This window comes from Anabrus simplex, chromosome 5 (assembly GCF_040414725.1).
Source record: "Anabrus simplex isolate iqAnaSimp1 chromosome 5, ASM4041472v1, whole genome shotgun sequence".
Classification (NCBI taxonomy): Eukaryota; Metazoa; Arthropoda; class Insecta; order Orthoptera; family Tettigoniidae; genus Anabrus; species Anabrus simplex.
Genome location: NC_090269.1, coordinates 266,901,452 through 266,915,915, shown reverse-complemented (window position 1 = coordinate 266,915,915; position 14,464 = coordinate 266,901,452). Strand labels below are relative to the sequence as shown.

The 14,464-nt window shown below is 35.6% G+C and overlaps 1 long non-coding RNA gene across 1 annotated transcript; it reads right to left on the bottom strand.

Annotated features, from left to right (window-relative positions):
• Positions 1-2,632: 2,632 nt before the first annotated feature.
• Positions 2,633-14,256, bottom strand: LOC136873978 (uncharacterized). Its single transcript, XR_010860206.2, has 2 exons — positions 3,269-14,256; positions 2,633-3,103 (listed from the first exon to the last, which is right to left on the bottom strand). It is a non-coding gene; the product is annotated as an uncharacterized lncRNA (long non-coding RNA).
• Between the last annotated feature and the right edge of the window lie 208 nt (positions 14,257-14,464).

Below are 14,464 nucleotides of genomic sequence, written 5' to 3'. Positions count from 1 at the left end.
ACCCAACCTACTGGGCCTTCGTGGAATAAGAATAACAGGTTAAATTAGTGGCCCGAACACAAAAATGAATGGAGGCGTCTACTTGCACTCCTAGATATGAACTCCAAAAAAAACTAAGGGGCTCTAGGCCGATGAAACGGGGGCTATTCCCAAACTACTGAGGTGACTCATATAGAATTATTATATTACCAAATTACAGAATGAAAAACAGTTATAAAAACGTAGTCGCCTCAAACCAAGATGAAGGGGAGCTCAAGAGGGTACATCACTCTCTATCCCCGATTTACAGTTTAAGATTAATGAAGTTTTTACATTAGCCGGCAGAAGTTACAGTTTTTGAAAGGTAGGTTACACAGTTTACGATTCGGACCTTTCCCTTGGGTTAAACTGCGGAGTTAGCAAGAAAAAAGATGTTATGTGGCCATTACCTTGTAGGTGTACTGCTGACTGATGAAAAGAGGTCGCCCGCCTTCTGCTTTGACACACACACTCAAAAGATGACGATCAATTGGCCAAGAAACATGAAAATCCGCAGTTTATAAACCCTCAGGGAAGGTTCGAGATAGGTGGAAAATTAATTACAGAAATTAGGGATTGGCTAGATTCACAACAGGCGGAAATAAAAGGAAATATTGCCAACCCAAAAATAAATGAACATCATTCAGATACAACAACCTATAAATACAAAACTTCTTTAAATTATGACTTCTTACACTTTGGACCAGGGTGCGTGATCATAGTTTTTTAGTAGTGTCATCTATGGGAGAATGTCCAAACTTCTTGGTGAATGGCAAACAAAACAAGTAGAAATTCACTCAGTTTAGGAAACTGCACAATAACAAAATTACTCAATATTTTAGTGGTGACCTCTTCTGATTAAAGGAGTAGTTTTCAGTTTCACTGTTTTACCAATAGGGGAGTTCATTTAGGCGCTAGTTTTGAATGCACGGCGTTGAAGTGTACCTCCCGGTAAAAGTAGAATTAACTGTGTTCTCACAGAACGTTATAGTTGTGGCTACTTACTATGAAGCATTTCCCTCGCTCCTACAGCGTAATTTGGGAGAGCGGCAGAATTGTCTCGTCATAAAAGATTAACTACAAACTAGCTTAAAAATTTATTTAAATTCCACTTGGAGTAATTCAGTAACATTTTTAGGCTCCAAACTTATTTCTTACGCCTTCAACCAATACAGGGCTCCGTTTAACAAGATTCGACGCAGCAATAATTGTGTTCTTGTAGAACTGATAATATGCAACTTGTTACCACATTTATAGACAAAGACATTCATAAAAGTACATAAATTAGGACTGTTTGTAAGGCTTTATAAATATAAGAATATCTTAACTACTGTCATCCCTCTCACTCATTTTTTGATGCATATACCTACATCATCCACACTTTTATAATTTGTAATTTATCCTAAAAAACTAAAATTAAGAGCAATCAGGATCCTGATTTATTATTTTCAGGTTTGAGACTAAGGTTGATGCCCTTTAAAAAAAAAAGGCAAAACATGTCCCTATCATTTCCTTCATAAAATTTAATTCTTAATTAAAATTATTCTTTGTGAATTGAATAGGTAATATTAAATAAACATTAATATTTCTTTGACTTTAAGTGGTATGTTCCGAGCTGTCAGTGGAGAGATGGCGTGGTAGGACATCAATGAACAAGTTTGAGTGGTGTCTTTAAAAGTACTGTGTACTGCCTCAGAGTATACTTACACAGTGTTGACTCATCAGATAGAGGAAGTTTGACGTACTTCTCTAATGTTTCATGCAGCAAGTGATGCTGCCGTTTGTTAAGAGGTATATCAGCCACAAGAAATGTTTGACAAATATCTTGTGAGAACTGGTAGTTTGCTGCACCAGGCCTCTTATCTTGTATTTTGGGAAGCAAACATTGTATTGGCTTCTTTAACAAAGCAAATTTCATGTGTATTGCTGTTGCAACATGTTGTGTAACTTGTGAATGCAAGTCAGCAGCTATAGGTTTCTCACAAAAGTTGCACAACAGTACAGCTCCGTAGTTTTAAAATGTCTCCAAACTTCCTCACAAAACAGTTCAAAGCATACTTTTGGGATCCATCTGATTCATCGAAAAAAGAACTCCCCACTGTTAGTCTATGTCTTAGAAGTTTGGCTTGCATCCGGGAGATAGTAGGTTCGAATCCCACTATCGGCAGCCCTGAAGATGGTTTTCCGTGGTTTCCCATTTTCACACCAGGCAAATGCTGGGGCTGTACCTTAATTAAGGCCACGGCCGCTTCCTTCCAACTCCTAGGCCTTTCCTATCCCATCGTCGCCATAAGACCTATCTGTGTCGGTGCGACGTAAAGCCCCTAGCAAAAAAAAAAAAAAAAAAAAGAAGTTTGGCAGACGACTGCAATTTCAGATAAAATCTGTTGTTAAGGTATGGACTAGTGGAGGAGTAAAGAAGGCTTAATGAGACTTTGACAGCTCCAGACCCCTGCTGTCCTTAACAACCAGGAAATTCCTGTCTTGAAATGCAATACAAAGACACAGTGAACTGAAGAAACAGGGAAGCCAATAGCTAGAATTGCCAAGGATCAAAAATGTGGGTAGGGGACATCAGTAGTAGAACATACCGCCGAAAATACGAAATATGTACTTATGGGTAAATAAGCCAGAATATTTATTTCATTATAAAACAGTAAAAATATGTAAATAAATAACATATTTAGTTAAATAATAAATATTTAAGCAAATAATTATCCAAGCCTATCATCATCTCACATCTAGACTTGTAGGTTGCCAAACAGACCTGTGCCAGGCAAACCAAACATTTAACCCAACACTGCCAGCACTTACAGCCATACAATAAATAACAATAAATTTTATTGCATTAAATTTTGATGCTATGCCCATAAGACCATTTACTGTAGATACAGATATCATCAAAACCTTTTACATGTTCATAGATTACATCCATTAGCACGAATGTACATATTTTTAAGACATTTCATAGTAGAGCAGAATTTCACTCCTGCTAGTGGAAATAATTCATCATTAATCTTTGAAGTTCAATTTCCATACATAACTGTTTTATTAAAGATTTACATTCAGTTTCTTCAGTCATAACCTTTCAATATTTTTTATCCCTTCACTTTAAAAATCCATATTTTATTTTTAAGACATTTCATAGTAGAGCAGAATTTCACTCCTGCTAGTGGCAATATTCATCATTAATCTTTGAAGTTCAATTTCCATACATAACAGTTTTATTAAAGATTTCTTCAGTCATAACCTTTCAATATTTTTTAATCCCTTCACTTTAAAAATCCATACTTTATGATTATTTACATGAAAATAATCCATATATACTAACTGTAAATCCAAAAATGTTTAATGGATGAAGGCCTCCTTTCTTACTACATCAAGGCTTAAGTAAAAGCTCTCAGCAAATAACTTCCTCTTACACTTCAAACTTCCATCCAGAAATAGCCCTCTTCTATTATGATCTGTCAGTATCTCTTGGCCTTCCTTTCTAAATAAATAGTTTTGTACATAAAATTAATTAAGAGTTCAATACAATCAAAATAAATAATTATATTATCAAACCAATATTCTCTTTGTAGAGCAAATAGAATTATAAATAATCTTTGGATTCCGGTTTCAAAAATAATAACCAATACACACAAATGGAGAGATCACATGGATAATAATTTCATCATCTTAACCCGTTCTAAAAGATCAGTTCATAAAACAAGTATCGAGTTTATATTTCTTACAAGAAAATAACTTGAAATAGTTGTGCTACTCATTAATTAGTAAATGTTTGTACTCAATGAAACCAGTCTTTTAAAAAAGTACTTTGTTGTACAGTACTGATGCAGATCATGTGATTAATTTATATCCTATGATAAATATTTTTGTTGACACTTACAGCAAATATTTACATATACACTCTGGGATGCCAAATTATTAACAAATTAGAAAAATAAATGATGATGATGATGATAATAATAATACAAAAATGTATTCATGAACAGTTTTATGGTGGTATAAAACTAAATTATAGGGCTATTTAGAAGCCCAAGATAAATTATCCATTGTAATTTCCATTTATAATGGGTATCATTATTATCATTATTATTATTATTATTATTATCATCATCATTCAACATCAGTTGGAAGTATTTTATCAATAAATGATGGCGTTTTTTAATTTGGTCGTGTTTTGGTTATCAGCAACTCAAGGACAATGGTGATGGCAGTGCAGACAGAAGAAGAAGGAGACAAACTAACTGTCAGGCTTAATGAAGCAAAGCTGGACAGAATTCCAGATTTCAAGTACTTGGGTAACATTGTCTCAAAAGAAAACCTGGCAAAACATGAGGTGAACAACCAAATCAACAAGGTAACACAATTCTATCATCAAGTAAGGTGCTGCTGTGAGATGAACATGCACCTCTGAAAACAAAGATGACACTCTATTGATTCTTACATACAGCCTTGAAATCACCACAATGACCAATAGGAATAAATCTAAACTCCAGGCAGCTGAAATGAAGTCCTTTCACATCATGGTACAGAAGGACAAGACCAGGAATGAGAAGAATAAAGAAGTGGAAACAAAGATTCTCTCCTCAGCAAGATCCAGGAATCGAGACTTAAGCGGTTGGGACACATAAAGAGGATGCCAGCAAACAGAACTGCAATTAGGGAATTTGAAAAAGAGGTGAAAGGAAGTCTACCTGTGGGAAGACTGAAAAGAAAGCAGCTTGATTTAGTGAAGAAAGATGTACTGCAGGAAAGACATGATTGGGACAAGTTAGTGGAAAAGTAGTACAAGACACAATGAGATGGAGGGTGCTCGTACACCACACTTGGACAACTGGAGATGGTTTAAGATTATTATTATTATTATTATTATTATTATTATTATTATTATTATTATTATTATTACTACTACTTATAACAAACTCTTTAAAAAATGGCATTATCCCAAGAAACTACAAGCTGTAAAAGCAAAGGACCAAGTGAGTTGGCTACACAGTTTGGATCACATAGCTGTGAACTTTTCCAGTGTCAGCCAGAAAAGGGGAATGATGATGATAGTAAAATGAAATGTCATATGGCTTTTAGTGCCGGGATATCCCAGGACGGGTTCGGCTCGCCAGGTGCAGGTCTTTCTATTTGACGCCTGTAGGCGACTCGCGCATCGTTATGAGGATGAAATGATGAAGACAACACACACACCCAGCCCCCGTGCCATTGGAGTTAACCAATTAAGGTTAAAATCCCCGACCCGGCCGGAAATCGAACCCGGGACCCTCTGAACCGAAGGCCAGTACGCTGACTGTTCAGCCAACGACTCAGACATGATTATGGTGGTGGTGGTGGTGGTGGTGGTGGTGGTGGTGATGATGATAAGAGCTGTGAACTTGCATTCAGGAGACAGCAGGTTCAAACTCCACTGTCAGCAGCCCTGAAGACGGTATTCAATGGTTTCCCATTTTTAACAGGTAAATACTGGGGCTGTACCATCATTAAGACCACGGTCATTTCCTTCTCAGTCCAAGCACTGTCCTATCCCATTAACACTATAAGACCTGCCTGAGTCAGTGCAATGTAAAACCAAAACAAAGAAGTGTCTTAAAAAGAAACAAAAGTCCTCCAAGAATATTACTGGTTTCTACAAAAAATCAAATTAAGTACCTGCAGGAAAGGAAAATGCATGACTTCAACTTTTATAAATGATGACGGTGATCAATTATCTTAATTTGTACACAATACATATCAGATCTTAAGAACTTAACCATTCACCTTCTAACTCTTGCTGGTCACCTTCCCCTTTCTACAGTTACCACAAATGCTTCCACTCATGGTAAAGGATATTCATAAAACGCTTCTCATAGGACTTAACTAAAACTAACTATTACATCATTAGAAGTAATGTGCCTTACTATAAACATTATAGTGTCTAAAAAAATATGTAATAATAATTCTATATAACATTTTCTCAAAACTGTCACAAATATTTGTATTCATGATGAATATCTTCTTTCATTAGTATTTAATAATGATCAGCAATTTGTCCTTACTACAGTAGATTCTTGGTAGGATTGTATTGAATGACCAGCATTCCATACAAGAAATAAAAACAAACTGACCAAAGAAATCCCCATCATTCTACTAGAAACTTGCACTTCCCAGAAAAATGTCCTCAATATCTTGAGATTATAGTTTATTCTTCCATACAGGTTGACCTCATTTTTGCAACTTGAATTTCAAACAAAATACAGTAAAACCTGCCTAAACCAGACCTCCTACATACTGAAAATTTGTAAAAATAGAAAATAAATTTCAGAATGAACCATTTTTAAATATCACTTGCATAAATAACCTGATGAAAACAGAACAATTTAAGCAAATTTGCTACTATACTCTATCAAATCATTTTCAATATTGGAATGATGATACCAAGCAAGACATTATTCAATCTTCTAGGAAACATTAACCCCACTCTTGGTGACTTCCTTTATCAAAGACTCTCAAAAATTCCAATATTCTTGGAAGAATACTTTCTCTTTTTGTGCTACAGAATATTACAAAAGATCCCTGAACCAAATGGGCTGTAAATAGTGTACCGTTAATCACCCCACTCTTATTGCAATGCACAATGTAGAGTAGTTATGATTCATTTTCAGTTTTTGTGCTGGCAAGTAATTAGTGGGATATAAGTAGAATAAAACTGTCAACCATAGTGATTTCTTAATTCAGTTTTGTACTGTACTTCTGTGAAGAAGTCGCAGTAATACACAGAGAAACTAGGAGAATTTGCAACCAAGTTGATTCAGAGAACAAAACTAACTTATTTTTTCAATGAACATTTAATTTTCACAACCGCATTGTACTTGACATGAACTTCCAACATATTAGGTCATGTTCAGTACATACAGTATGCATCAAAGAGATGTTAATCACAGAACAAAAATGGCCAACCAGACACCAGTGAGATCCAAATCCACAACCTTCCAATTTTATGTCAGAAATTCTAGGTGATGCATCCTAAGAGAATTAAACTTTCAAGGTACTTTCCCCATCAAAATTGTGCCTTCCATGTATATAATTATGTTTTTTCTAATAGCCGGTGTCATTCTTATGGTAGGTGTTATTTTGACGATATTAGTGGGAACAGATTCTGAATTTTATTCAGCCAGGTGTTGTAGCGAGCTCAAGTCGTCGTCATCATTCTTTATTTTTATTCCAACCCAATGCAGTAAAAGTGTGTGCAAGGTCACGTGATATGCTTGTCACCGCTCAAGACTAAATTTGTTTCTACCGAGTGTGCGCGATGTTGGAGCATTTTCTGAAGCAAAGTGAACCAATTATGTGAAGCAAGTATGTAGTGAAAATGCCAATCGTAATGCATCTAAGAGCCACGCCTCCAGACCACATGATATTTAACCCTAGTGATATCATCCAAAACTTCCCTATATTGCAGATATTCTTAAACTATTCATCGTAGAGAGAGCCAAGTTAAGTTTCGCTTGAGGCATGAAATATTTATTCTAGTCTGGCATGAACTTGCTGCAATTCTCATTTGTCCGTTTCAGCTAAAATCATCTAGAAGAGAATGCAGACCAAGGACTGAAAGACTGTACCAACCTTAATAATGTCATCTTTAATACCAAGAGGACCATTTCAATCAGCATGGGATTCAATGCTAACTGCAAACATGTTACACTAAACATGTAAGCGCTGCCCACATCAAAGGGAAGAACATGAAAGTGCAAGGAACTTAGCAGACCACAAACGGGAATCTAGTTTCATCATTAAACATGAGTGCACTTTAATGAATATTAGACTAGAAGTACGGTAGTTTGTCTTCTGAAATGTTACCATCCCAGTGTAATCTCCAAAAATAAGAGTTTAATAATTTATTGCCCTCCAGGATAAATGAGAATTTAAAGGATCATTCATGAATTTCATGAGACATTGTGGGATAAATTCTAGGACGGAGTAGTTGTGCTTCATTCACTGCACTGTTATGCGATATTGCAAATTGTGTCTTCTTCTAGTAATATGTATTTCAGACATCAATGGTAGATCTAAAAATCAAGAATAACAATAAAAGTAATTAGAGATCGGGTTAAAATGAGACATAAAGGTCGTGAGTGATAAATGAAAGTAGATTTGCTCATATAGAATAAAATGAAGTTGTGGTCAGCTGTAGAAATATTTACCTGGAAAATGGTATGCCTGCGGATAAATGTATAATTTTGGGAAGCATTAGTAATGTGATACAATGCGTTCCGATGAAAGTGGAGCACACGTTGAAAAGTTTTACAGCATTTGAAGAATAATAATAAATTTTCTAGTCACTCAATGACCACGTGGTAGAGTCAATTTTAACCCAGGTATTTTGCATATTTACTATCTCTACCCACTCTTCTGAATGATAAAATGATTTTGGAATACATCGTCGTCGTAATGTCAGAGGAAGATTCAATCAAGTGATGATTCATGTTTAATCACAAGTCATACGTCAGTTGTTGGAAGTACAGAATTTAATAGGTCATCAGTCGACGCAATCAAACTTTCTTTTCCCCATAACATTCAGGATAAAAATAAAACCTAGGATTCAAATATAACTTTGTAAATAAATTTCGAGTACCCTGAGTACATGGAATGAATGTGGTTGTAGTTAGAAATATTTTTCATTGACATTTATTTGAAATGTGGTTCCTAATCTGACCTCGTGTTCATCACGGAGTGCCAGATTATTCCAGCGTTGTCAGTGCTTTTGTTCTTTTATTGAGGATTGTTTGCTTATTTCTTAAGGCAAAGATTAGTGACAGGATCAATCCATCTATTAAGTGAATTAGTTTGAACTGAATAAGATCGAAAAAATTTCTAAAAATGAGCAAGTACCATTAAAGGAAATTATTACTGGTATAATGTAAATATAATGAACGTCTTATAAGGCTTATTTAAAGTCATAGTTGACTCAAATATTCAGATATTAATTTTTTTAAAGGATATATATGACTTAGTTTGTTAATCAGAAACCTGAGTCAGCTGAAAGTATTCATTTAAAGAACATTTATTATGATGCTTAGACGATGTCAACTATGCCTAGAAAATCATCGACAACATAAACACATGTGTTTCTACTGAAATATAGTGTACAAAATATGTTTATGGATAGCATGGTCATTGATCATGTGTACAAAGTTTGACAGTTAATCCTCTTGCAAAGTAATGCAGCTGGTATTATGTTTAAAGACGTTGAAATGACTATTTGTGGGATAATTTATTAAGATAGATCAATTATACAAGGAATAGGAAGGAGGTTCTTCCATTTATTTATTTTTGTGCAGCCGCAATGTGCGGCTAATTTTATTATTTTACTTTTCCTTGCAGAATATCCCAGATACGTTATCGTCATCAAAAATCCGTAATTTAATTTTGTAAAAACATACTTTTTCTGAACTTGTAAATTTGCGAGTCATTCAAGCAATGCCTAGCAAGAGACAATTTTTGTTAAATCATGGTTTTTGTTTTGTGCATATTTTTTTTAAATGACAAGCCTGTTATAATTTTTGATGTTGTTGTTGTTGTCATCAACCCTTGCCCTTTAAATGCCTCTAGAATTGGGACAGCTAGCAAATGAATGGTCCACCATGGGATCTCTCGTATGCTCGCTGAGTTAGACTGGGTAAATCGGGGCAGTACATACAGTAATTGGTCTGTAGTTCCTTATCCAATAACTTGAAAGTTAACAATATAAACTACATCCATGTGATGCATTCAAATTAAAACTAAATAGACTATATTCTAAGATACTCAGAGGTAGTTAACAGATCAACTGATATCCCAAGGTTACTTCTGTTTGAATGTGATTTGCATACACTCCAAACATCTCTGGCTTGACCCTACATTTCTCCACAAATTCTCTGGATCTCTTCATTTTAAAACTAGTTTTTTCTTCTCCTTCTTTTGTGCAAGATTAAACATTACTCACATTAATTATCATAAGTGTCTACCATAAATTCCAATGTCAGTTTCTGACACAAATAATAAATGGGTGTACTATAAAATACACAGATTGACATCCAGGTCCCATTCTGAGGTTTGGTGTCTTAACAATATGTAATTACCAAGAACTCACAATTCTCCATACCCTCATTTGTCATATACGAACAGTACAATTAATATTATATACATCAAATAAGTATATTTGTAACATTTATTATATATTAAGAAGTCAAGGTGGAATGTGATATTAATAATGAATCATCTAGAAATGTTGTCATACTGTTATACTTTCTGCTATCAATAAATAAATATCATATTCCACCTAATCTTCGTATAGTTGATTTCATAAACTTTCTACTGCCTTAACGGTTGAAATTACCTACTAATACTGTATTTATTCGAGTAATTTACACCACCTCATAATACAGTATATGCACCACAGTCTTTTAAGTCAAAATTGAAAAAGCAAACTATATTTCTTCTATTCTGTGTATTTTAACCAACTATTTTATTGAATAGTTCATCTCAGTATGTCTGTACTGTCACCTAGGAATGCATCAATGAAAAATAAACAGAGGTTTATTTTGAAATGCAGACGCCAACCAACAGCCCTGCTATTTCTACATTATTTCAATAGCTTTCACTCAGTGCACTCCAATTTATGAAACTAAGTAATGTATACACAGTATGTGAATTACCCTGCCATTGAATAATCCCCATACCCTAATTTCAGGAAGTGAAATTTTGAAAAAGTTTGTTTGTACTGTAATTGTATAGTTTTGTTAACTATTAATAATACAGAACAGAGTGGCTGTGTGTGTGGCTACGGAGCCAAGCTCTGCATTTTGGAATGGGGTATGAACCCCACTATCAGCTGTCTTGAGAATGCTTTCTTATGGTTTCCCCATTTTTACTTCCAGGCAAGTGCCGAGAAGGTTCCTATTCATAGGCCATAGCCTATTCCTTCCAGCTCCTTACACAATTTCATTCATCATCATTCATTTCATCTTCATTAGCTCCTCAACTGAGGCTGGCCTCAGGAAGAGCAACTGGCCACGAAAACATGCCATATAATTTCATTTCACCTCATCCCCAAATCAGTATCAGGAAAACAGGACTAAGGGTACTACGTTGAAATCCATAAATACTACAGTATAATAAATACGTCTGGTCTATATTAGCAATATGAGAGAGTAAGTACGAAATTTCTCCAGTACAAACCAGTAACATATCTGTGGAAACTCACAATGTTTTCTTCAAAACTGGCTAGGAGGTGCCACGCATGAGCCATCCATGGGTAGCCTTACAACCTGTAATTTTTTGCTCTCTTGCTTTTGCTATGGCTTTCAACTGACACATTTCATTCATAATTGCACATCTAAACTGCCTCCTTTCAGTCAGATATTCACGTAACCTGGTTTAGATTTCTGGAAACTTTACTTTTCATCTGCAAAATACCCAGAGGTTACTGTTTGAATGTCCCGTGTTTAAGACAAGCTTTACATTTCCTCCAATCATGTATGGAACTCTGGTCCACATTTTACTCTATTCCTGCAGTGCAATTACCAATTTGCTCTGCCTCTTCAATTATGTGGAGCTTTTCTTTAGCTATGAATGACCCATAATGAGAACTCACACCAGCCATTCTAAATAATGGACACAACTTAAAATGGAACCACCCTGATGCAAATGATACCTGCACCTCAACATTCTATCTCTTTCAAACACAAAACGAGCCTCAGATTTCATGGACAGAGATTGAGGGGGCTCGTAGAGCACGCCCAACTGGAGTTGGTCAACAATAATAATGATTATGATGATGAATGAATGAATTACATGAACATTACTACGTTGTTTAAAGTCGTGCTAATAAATTAAACTAAGAAACATAGAAATAGAGCAGTGAATACAAGTTTTCAGTACCCAGGTGTAATGTAGAGTACTGAAGGAAACAAAAATCTACACTTCAGAAAAATTAAGATATCTAAAAACTTTAAAAAAAACATTCTGCAGCCTTTTGTGCATGGATACTGTGTGCTAAGGAAGTTGTTTTCCTTATAAATTCTATAATATAGCATCAAAAAATGGGGAGATAACATTTTGTGCAACAACAGTAGTAGCGATTCTCCCTGAGTAGTAATGATGAATAGACTCATTAAAACAGCTGTACCATTACTGTTATCATTATCGATGAAGGCTATTTTTCAATTAAGGATCATTCGCCAATAAAATAAGAACTATTACATATTATTGGATATTTCCCCTTTAATTCCATTCTACATACATCCAGCTACTTTTCCAAATAATTTCCATGCTTCTTCAAAAAATATGTAGTAGCGTGGGACAAGCTTTTGCTGACCCTCCACACAGAAGTTTGCTGCCTGTGAGGAAAACCATTTCTGGATCATCATTTCACTTTGTCATCAGTGTGAAAATGCTTGCCAATGAGGAACTTCTTCAGATGCAGAAAGAGGTGGTAGCCACTAGATGTAAGATCGGGGATGCAGGGAGGGTGGAAAAACTACTGCCGGCCAAAAACATTGGATGAGTGTTTGTCCAATAATTCATCCCCTTCCTCACGGTTCTGGGTCAAAAATGTCAAAGCACTGGCAACACCAGTGTGGAAATCGTAAAAGGTCGCTTTTGATGAGTTCTGGTGTCTACTACATGCACAATATCATCAGTGATCACACCAGTTTTGACGAGTTTCATTGTCTCCTGCATGCGGAATACTGCCAGTGATCACAGGTGGCTGACCAGAATGTGGTTCATCATGCACACTCGCCTGATTATGCTTGAATAATCCCATCCACTTACGAACCTTGCCCTCAGTCATACCACTGTGGCTGTAAACTTCACAGAACTAATGATGAATCTACGCTGTTGCAACATTTCTTGCTATCAAGAACCATATAACTGAACTGATTTCATGTGCAGTGGATGGCTCGATCACAAAAACATTTCCTTGACATAGTCTGAAGTGCATACACCTGATAGCAGGAAAGAAGGAATGCTGGGAGTTAGTACACATGTGCTAAAGTACAGCCATGTGGGATCTCAAAAGATACTGGCAAATAATCCTGAATTAAAAAAATACCCCTTGTATTTTGCATACTATAATGACAGATGATGGAGGGATGTTCGAGGATCAAGCAAGTAGCTGCGTGGTTTGGGTCCCGTAGCTATCAGCTTGCATTTGGGAGATTGTTAGTTCGAACCCCACTAGCAACCCTGAAGATTGTTTTTCGTGTTTCCCAGTCTCATACCAGGTAAATGTTAGAGCTGTACCATAATTAACACCATTGTCACCTTCTTCCCACTCCTAGCCCTTTCCTATTCCACCATCGCCATAAAACCTACCTGTGTCGGTGCGGCACAAAGCAAATTGTAAAATAATAACATTTAAAAAATGTACAAGGGAATTTTTTAATGAAAAGTCTGGATTATATGTAAAAATGAAAGTGGATGTCCCATAAGTATGATTATGGCAGCAATTTTTTTTTTTTCAATTTGCGTTACGTCGCAACGACGTGGATAGATCTTATGGCACGATGGGAAGGAAAGGGCTAGGAGTGAGAAGGAAGGAACCATGGCATTCATTAAGGTACGGCTCCAGCATTTGCCTGGTGTAAAAATCGGAAACCACGGAAAACCATCTTCAGGGGTTCGAACCCACTATCTCCTGAATGCAAGCTGACAGCTACGAGACACAAACCACACAGCCGCTCTCTGAGTTATGGCAGCAGTAACATGTAAAGCTACAAGTCTGTCTTCTTGATTGCTGCCCAAGAGGCCGACCAATTATGAAGGTCATCAGCCCCATTGTAATGACAGATTTTTCAATGAATAATAATTCATTTTTCTTCATATGTTTTTCAGATAGGAACATCGCCTACATGCCATTGGTAAGAGTACCTTTCCAAAAGCATGTTTAACTTGAAAATTATTTTCTTGCTATTATTGTACATAAAATACCACAAAAATTAACGTAAGATACTATTCTGATTTTGTGTATAGAGTCTCTGATATAAAATGTTAAATTTGTATGTTGTACAGAATAAAAATAATTTTGATAGATGTGAAATTGGTGCATAGTCCAAGCATCTGAGGTTTTGCCTATGTATCACATCAAAAATGTCATAAAGTACACGATTAAATACAGTAGGTAATTAGAAAAGTGCTGTGCCATTATCAACAATGTGCTTCACCAAGTTTGGTGTCGGGAAACATTCAGGTAACATATATTTGTTATTCTGTGTGTAACTTAACAGCTATTAAATTATCCCATATATCAAACATCAAACATTCACATAGAATAATAACGAATGTGGTACTCATTTCACTTTTTTAGTTAACAGCTATGATTTGTTACCACACACACTCTACATAATTTATCTCTACAACGTAGTACCACAGTTCAAGATTTAAGGACATATAATAATATGACTAAGTACAA